Source organism: Rattus norvegicus, chromosome 1 (genome assembly GCF_021556685.1).
Source record: "Rattus norvegicus strain SHRSP/BbbUtx chromosome 1, alternate assembly SHRSP_T2T, whole genome shotgun sequence".
Lineage (NCBI taxonomy): Eukaryota > Metazoa > Chordata > Mammalia > Rodentia > Muridae > Rattus > Rattus norvegicus.
The window spans coordinates 76,535,837-76,543,500 of record NC_141534.1 but is presented as its reverse complement, the minus strand read 5'-3'; the positions used below and the strand labels follow the sequence as shown (position 1 = coordinate 76,543,500).

Sequence of the window (7,664 nt, the reverse complement as noted above, 5' to 3'; positions counted from 1 at the left end):
TCCTACTATTATTGTGTGAGGTGCAATGTGTGCTTTGAGCTTTAGTAAGGTTTCTTTTATGAATGTAGGTGCCCTTGTATTTGGAGCATAGATATTTAGGATTGAGAGTTCATCTTGGTGGATTTTTCCTTTGATGAATATGAAGTGTCCTTCCTTATTTTTTTGATGACTTTTAGTGGAAAATCGATTTTATTCGATATTAGAATGGCTACTCCAGCTTGCTTCTTCAGACCATGTGCTTGGAAAGTTGTTTTTCAGTCTTTTACTCTGAGGTAGTGTCTGTCTTTGTCTCTGAGGTGCGTTTCCTGTAGTCAGCAGAATGCAGGATCCTCATTGCGTATCCAGCTTGTTTTTTTTTTTTTTATACTAAAAGAATAAAGATTTTTATTAAGCATTGTAAGTTGCATTCAATAGCCTCTGGATACGCCACACCACAATCCATCAACAGTCAATCAGACCCAACAGCAGTTCATTCTTCACAATCCATGAGTTAGGGCGGAAGTCCCTTCAACTTACAGTAAGATCCTACTTAGCTCTCGCGGGCAGGGGTTGGGGAGTTACACCTCATTTCTGATCACTAGTGTGATGAAGAGCATCGGAAGTATATGAAACGTAAGAAGTGATTCTGATTCAAAGTACATTGTTTGGAAACAGTAACAAAACATCAAAATGATAGAAGTATACCTGCTTCTACTAAATTCCTGATGGGAACTTCTCAAGAACAAGCAATTTGTTTCCTGCTACAGAAGGGGAGGGGGTGTTTGTTTTTTAAGATCATAGGGGGTTCTTCTTTACAGAATTTCATATTTGGCTAATATGAATATGAAGGCATAAACAGCAACAGAGAACAATCCTGCAACAGCAGTGAGTACACCAGGGTAATGTTGATACTCCAAACGGCTAGGTCATTTTGGGGGGTTTAGAATAAATGCAACAGAGGTCAATAATCACAAAGTTTTGGGGTTAGAGCAAGATCAGTCAATGACTAAACAGAGTTAACATCCTCATAGGACTATTACTGATTATTAGCATTTTGTTTTGCAAATGGGCACGTACTGGTAAGAATGGAAGAAAAGACAATAACATGCATAATATTAACTACACACTTTAAAAATTATGAACCATGCAGAAGTTTAGCTCAAGTAGTAGCACTAATGGTCTCCGTCCGATTCAAAACCACGTAGCTCACTGATCACAGGTGCATGGTATTAGTCACGAGGTTTCAGAACACATTGTGTTGACTTTGAAAGGTCATTTGCATCTTCTATGATTTCAACTTTATCTCCATTGAACTTGCTTGTAAAGTATGTATGATGTACTGTGTATTCAAAATCAGCACAACAGCAGTTTACTCTATAATTTTTTTTAGTTTCGATAGTTGCACTTTTTTAACACAAAAGAACCACATCAACAGTGATGAAATTTAAGAAAGAAAAACTGTGGTTGTGCCTTATTTCTTTCATAATCATAAATCAAAGCCTTAAAACAAAGCTTCATTGTGAAACAGTAATGCAAAATCAAATATAATGGCATACATATGGTGCCAAATGCTAAAAATTATATTTTAAGCTATATATACTTAAACACTGCCAAAATTTGTTTTCTTTATAGTTCAAGAAACACAACTGTAGGCTTTTGTCGTCGTAACCAGTTTAAACTTTGTGTGCTTCATTTTTAAGTGCGGGAGTCAAATGCTCTTCATTTTCTCTCTCTTGTTTTGTTTTATTGTAGCATTTTGACTACAACTGGTTAAAACTAAAAAAAAATGTGTTGTTTAAATCTCTGATATCAAAGAGGGATCTGAATTTCCACAGTCCTCATTTTCTCTTACGGAAAGGACAAAATGTACATAACCGCAGGCTCTCTTTCTCTCCAGATATTCCTGAATCCTTACCCTTCCAGCATCCTTCACCCTCTATAAAAATAAGTTCACTCTTCTTTATTTAAGACAGCTGCCTCCAGAGCAGCCTCCCTGCAGCAGGCGCTGTCTGTACTTAGTGCATTTAAGTGAGGATTTGTATTGCACGTTTTAGAGTCATTGTTCAAGGCACTTTCAGAGTGGCTGGGGGCCCTGGTGTCAGCCGTGCTCCCATTAAGTTGGGGCACTGGCTTCTCCTCGGCCATCACTCCGTTTTCAGCCAGGGACCCTTCTGAGGACACAGCAGAGGACTTGGATTCCCCAGATTTCGATTTCAGTTCTTTGGCCACTTCTTCTGCTGAAGCAGCATAAGGAGGTCTGCCCTGAATTGCTCCCTGGCTTTTATAGCCTCTGCCGTAGTACCTTCCACCTCTTCCCAACGTTCTAATCACAGGAGTGGAAATAACACCCCTTGGACGCCCTCTTGCTGGTCCTCCCACAGACACCACCTGCAGAGGGAAGGGCCCTCGGCCCCCAGGGCCCCGCCTGCTCCTAGCCCAGTGACCGACCACCGTGCCAGCTATTTCTAGCTTCCCTCCCTGAGAAGGAATAGGCTGGACTCCGCCCTGGGACTTGCTAGTCCTGTTGCTGTCACTGCCTGAGAAGGCTCCACAGTGTCCCGATGCTGCTGTCACCCGGAAGGCACGGTAAGGGCCTGTTGCTACAGTTTCCCCATAATGGCCTCCAAAGCCACAGACTCCTGCAAAGCCCCTGCTCCTGCCCTGTGAGGGTGGGACCGGCCCAAAGTGCCGAGGATATACAGAAGCTGGGTAGAAGGGCAGAGCAGGAGGTGGTGGGAAGGGGAGTGGGTGGTTTTGCCGGGAGAAGTTGAGCCCCTCCAGGATACTCTGGCGCATCTTTTCAACCTTGGCAGCCTGCTCAGCCTGACCATCACAGAGGTTGATGAGTGGGGTCTTTTCCCGGCTGGCTTTAAGAAGTTTGGACTGGAAGAGCTTCCCATCGAAATACATCCAAGGACAACAGTGTTCCCAGGGTATGGGCTGCCCACACGCGTCATTGGCAAACAGTGCCATGTCTACTCCGCTCATGAAGAGAGCTGACAGCTGAATTCCTCGGGGGTCTAAGTTCTCAATCTTGAGTTCCTGCAGCTGGTCCGGCTCATAGAGTTTGGGAGACAATGCCTGAGCCAGGAAGGCATCCAGCTCCTGACGCCGCAGAATGCGAGCTCCGGGCCACTGCACCATATACCGTAAGACACAGCAGAGCACCATGAGGTGAGTGGGCACATTGGCAGGGTTGAGCATGGCTGGGGTATCAGACCTCATGCAGGCCAGGAAGGCCCTCATCCGGCGGTTCTTGTCCTCCAACGCCTTGCCCAGCCAAAGCCTCTTCAGGTTGGGGCAGGTCCACTCCCGGAAGGCCAGTGCTTCCACTAGTTCCGGGGTCGGAGGAGACTTCCCCTTGTAAGCTGCCCATTCCTTAATGATCAGTGGCGAAAATTCTGGTGGAAGTCTGTTCTTTCTTTCTTTCTTTTTTTTTTTTTTTATTAACTTGAGTATTTCTTATATACATTTCGAGTGTTATTCCCTTTCCCGGTTTCCGGGCAAAAATCCCCCTCCCCCCTACCCCCTCTCCTTCCTTATGGGTATTCCCCTCGCAACCCTCCCCCCATTGCCGCCCTCCCCCCAACAGTCTAGTTCACCGGGGGTTCAGTCTTAGCAGGACCCAGGGCTTCCCCTTCCACTGGTGCTCTTACTAAGATATTCATTGGAACCTATGGGGTCAGAGTCCAGGGTCAGTCCATGTATAGTCTTTAGGTAGGCTTAGTCGCTGGAAGCTCTGGTTGCTTGGCATTGTTGTACATATGGGGTCTCGAGCCCCTTCAAACTCTTCCAGTTCTTTCTCTGATTCCTTCAACGGGGGTCCTATTCTCAGTTCAGTGGTTTGCTGCTGGCATTCGCCTATGTATTTGCTGTATTCTGGCTGTGTCTCTCAGGAGCGATCTACATCCAGCTCCTGTCAGTCTGCACTTCTTTGTTTCATCCATCTTGTCTAATTGGGTGGCTGTATATGTATGGGCCACATGTGGGGCAGGCTCTGAATGGGAGTTCCTTCAGTCTCTGTTTTAATCTTTGCCTCTCTCTTCCCTGCCAAGGGTATTCTTGTTCCCCTTTTAGAGAAGGAGTAAAGCATTCACATTTTGATCATCCGTCTTGAGTTTCATTTGTTCTAGGCATCTAGGGTAATTCAAACGTTTGGGCTAATAGCCACTTATCAGTGAGTGCATACCATGTATGTCTTTCTGTGATTGGGTTAGCTCACTCAGGATGAAATTTTCCAGTTCCAACCATTTGCCTACGAATTTCATAAAGGCATTGTTTTTGATAGCTGAGTAATATTCCATTGTATAGATGTACCACATTTTCTGTATCCATTCCTCTGTTGAAGGGCATCTGGGTTCTTTCCAGCTTCTGGCTATTATAAATAAGGCTGCACTGAACATAGTGGAGCACGTGTCTTTTTTATATGTTGGGGCATCTTTTGGGTATATGCCCAAGAGAGGTATAGCTGGATCCTCAGGCAGTTCAATGTCCAATTTTCTGAGGAACCTCCAGACTGATTTCCAGAATGGTTGTACCAGTCTGCAATCCCACCAACAATGGAGGAGTGTTCCTCTTTCTCCGCATCCTCGCCAGCATCTGCTGTCACCTGAGTTTTTGATCTTAGCCATTCTCACTGGTGTGAGGTGAAATCTCAGGGTTGTTTTGATTTGCATTTCCCTTATGACTAAAGATGTTGAACATTTCTCTAGGTGTTTCTCAGCCATTCGGCATTCCTCAGCTGTGAATTCTTTGTTTAGCTCTGAACCCCATTTTTTAATAGGTTTATTTGTCTCCCTGCGGTCTAACTTCTTGAGTTCTTTGTATATTTTGGATATAAGGCCTCTATCTGTTGTAGGATTGGTAAAGATCTTTTCCCAATCTGTTGGTTGCCGTTTTGTCCTAACCACAGTGTCCTTTGCCTTACAGAAGCTTTGCAGTTTTATGAGATCCCATTTGTCGATTCTTGATCTTAGAGCATAAGCCATTGGTGTTTTGTTCAGGAAATTTTTTCCAGTGCCCATGTGTTCCAGATGCTTCCCTAGTTTTTCTTCTATTAGTTTGAGTGTGTCTGGTTTGATGTGGAGGTCCTTGATCCACTTGGACTTAAGCTTTGTACAGGGTGATAAGCAAGGATCTATCTGCATTCTTCTACATGTTGACCTCCAGTTGAACCGGCACCATTTGCTGAAAATGCTATCTTTTTTCCATTGGATGGTTTTGGCTCCTTTGTCAAAAATCAAGTGACCATATGTGTGTGGGTTCATTTCTGGGTCTTCAATTCTGTTCCATTGGTCTATCTGTCTGTCTCTGTACCAATACCATGCAGTTTTTATCACTATTGCTCTGTAATACTGCTTGAGTTCAGGGATAGTGATTCCCCCTGAAGTCCTTTTATTGTTGAGGATAGCTTTAGCTATCCTGGGTTTTTTGTTATTCCAGATGAATTTGCAAATTGTTCTGTCTAACTCTTTGAAGAATTGGATTGGTATTTTGATGGGGATTGCATTGAATCTGTAGATTGCTTTTGGTAAAATGGCCATTTTTACTATATTAATCCTGCCAATCCATGAGCATGGGAGATCTTTCCATCTTCTGAGGTCCTCTTCAATTTCTTTCTTCAGTGTCTTGAAGTTCTTATTGTACAGATCTTTTACTTGCTTGGTTAAAGTCACACCGAGGTACTTTATATTATTTGGGTCTATTATGAAGGGTGTCGTTTCCCTAATTTCTTTCTCGGCTTGTTTCTCTTTTGTGTAGAGGAAGGCAACTCATTTATTTGAGTTAATTTTATACCCAGCCACTTTGCTGAAGTTGTTTATCAGCTTTAGTAGTTCTCTGGTGGAACTTTTGGGATCACTTAAATATACTATCATATCATCTGCAAATAGTGATATTTTGACTTCTTCTTTTCCGATCTGTATCCCCTTGACCTCCTTTTGTTGTCTGATTGCTCTGGCTAGAACTTCAAGAACTATATTGAATAAGTAGGGAGAGAGTGGGGAGCCTTGTCTAGTCCCTGATTTTAGTGGGATTGCTTCAAGTTTCTCTCCATTTAGTTTAATGTTAGCAACTGGTTTGCTGTATATGGCTATTACTATGTTTAGGTATGGGCCTTGAATTCCTATTCTTTCCAGGACTTTTATCATGAAGGGGTGTTGAATTTTGTCAAATGCTTTCTCAGCATCTAATGAAATGATCATGTGGTTTTGTTCTTTCAGTTTGTTTATATAATGGATCACGTTGATGGTTTTCCGTATATTAAACCATCCCTGCATGCCTGGGATGAAGCCTACTTGATCATGGTGGATGATTGTTTTGATGTGCTCTTGGATTCGGTTTGCCAGAATTTTATTGAGTATTTTTGCGTCGATATTCATAAGGGAAATTGGTCTGAAGTTCTCTTTATTTGTTGGGTCTTTGTGTGGTTTAGGTATAAGAGTAATTGTGGCTTCATAGAAGGAATTCGGGAGTGATCCATCGGTTTCAATTTTGTGGAATAGTTTGGATAATATTGGTATGAGGTCTTCTATGAAGGTTTGATAGAATTCTGCACTAAACCCGTCTGGACCTGGGCTCTTTTTGGTTGGGAGACCTTTAATGACTGCTTCTATTTCCTTAGGAGTTATGGGGTTGTTTAACTGGTTTATCTGTTCCTGATTTAACTTCAGTACCTGGTATTTGTCTAGGAAATTGTCCATTTCCTGTAGATTTTCAAGTTTTGTTGAATATAGGCTTTTATAGTAAGATCTGATGATTTTTTGAATTTCCTCTGAATCTGTAGTTGTGTCTCCCTTTTCATTTCTGATTTTGTTAATTTGGACACACTCTCTCGGTCCTCTCGTTAGTCTGGCCAAGGGTTTATCTATCTTGTTGATTTTCTCAAAGAACCAACTTTTGGTTCTGTTGATTCTTTCTATGGTCCTTTTTGTTTCTACTTGGTTGATTTCAACTCTGAGTTTGATTGTTTCCTGCCTTCTACTCCTCCTGGGTGTATTTGCTTCTTTTTGCTCTAGAGCTTTTAGGTGTGCTGTCAAGCTGCTGACATATGCTCTTTCCTGTTTCTTTCTGCAGGCACACAGCGCTATGAGTTTTCCTCTTAGCACAGCTTTCATTGTGTCCCATAAGTTTGGGTATGTTGTACCTTCATTTTCATTAAATTCTAAAAAGTTTTTAATTTCTTTATTTCTTCCTTGACCAGGTTATCATTGAGTAGAGCATTGTTCAATTTCCACGTATATGTGGGCATTCTTCCCTTATTGTTATTGAAGACCAGTTTTAGGCCGTGGTGGTCTGATAGCACGCATGGGATTATTTCTATCTTTCTGTACCTGTTGAGGCCCGTTTTTTGACCAAGTATATGGTCAATTTTGGAGAAAGTACCATGAGGAGCTGAGAAGAAGGTATATCCTTTTGCTTTAGGATAGAATGTTCTATAAATATCTGTTAAGTCCATTTGGCTCATGACTTCTCTTAGTCTGTCTACGTCTCTGTTTAATTTCTTTCTTTTTTTTTATTATTATTAACTTGAGTATTTCTTATATACATTTCGAGTGTTATTCCCTTTCCCAGTTTCCGGGCAAACATCCCCCTCCCCCCTCCCCTTTCTTATCGATGTTCCCCTCCCCACCCTCCCCCCATTGTCGCCCTCCCCCCAACAGTCTAGTTCACTGGGGGTTCAGTCT

The 7,664-nt window shown here is 42.5% G+C and overlaps 1 pseudogene across 1 annotated transcript; it reads right to left on the bottom strand.

The window, feature by feature from the left end:
* Positions 1-781: 781 nt before the first annotated feature.
* On the bottom strand, positions 782-3,392 carry LOC134485275 (constitutive coactivator of PPAR-gamma-like protein 1; annotated as a pseudogene). Its single transcript, XR_015649667.1, has one exon. The product of XR_015649667.1 is annotated as a constitutive coactivator of PPAR-gamma-like protein 1 (transcript).
* Between the last annotated feature and the right edge of the window lie 4,272 nt (positions 3,393-7,664).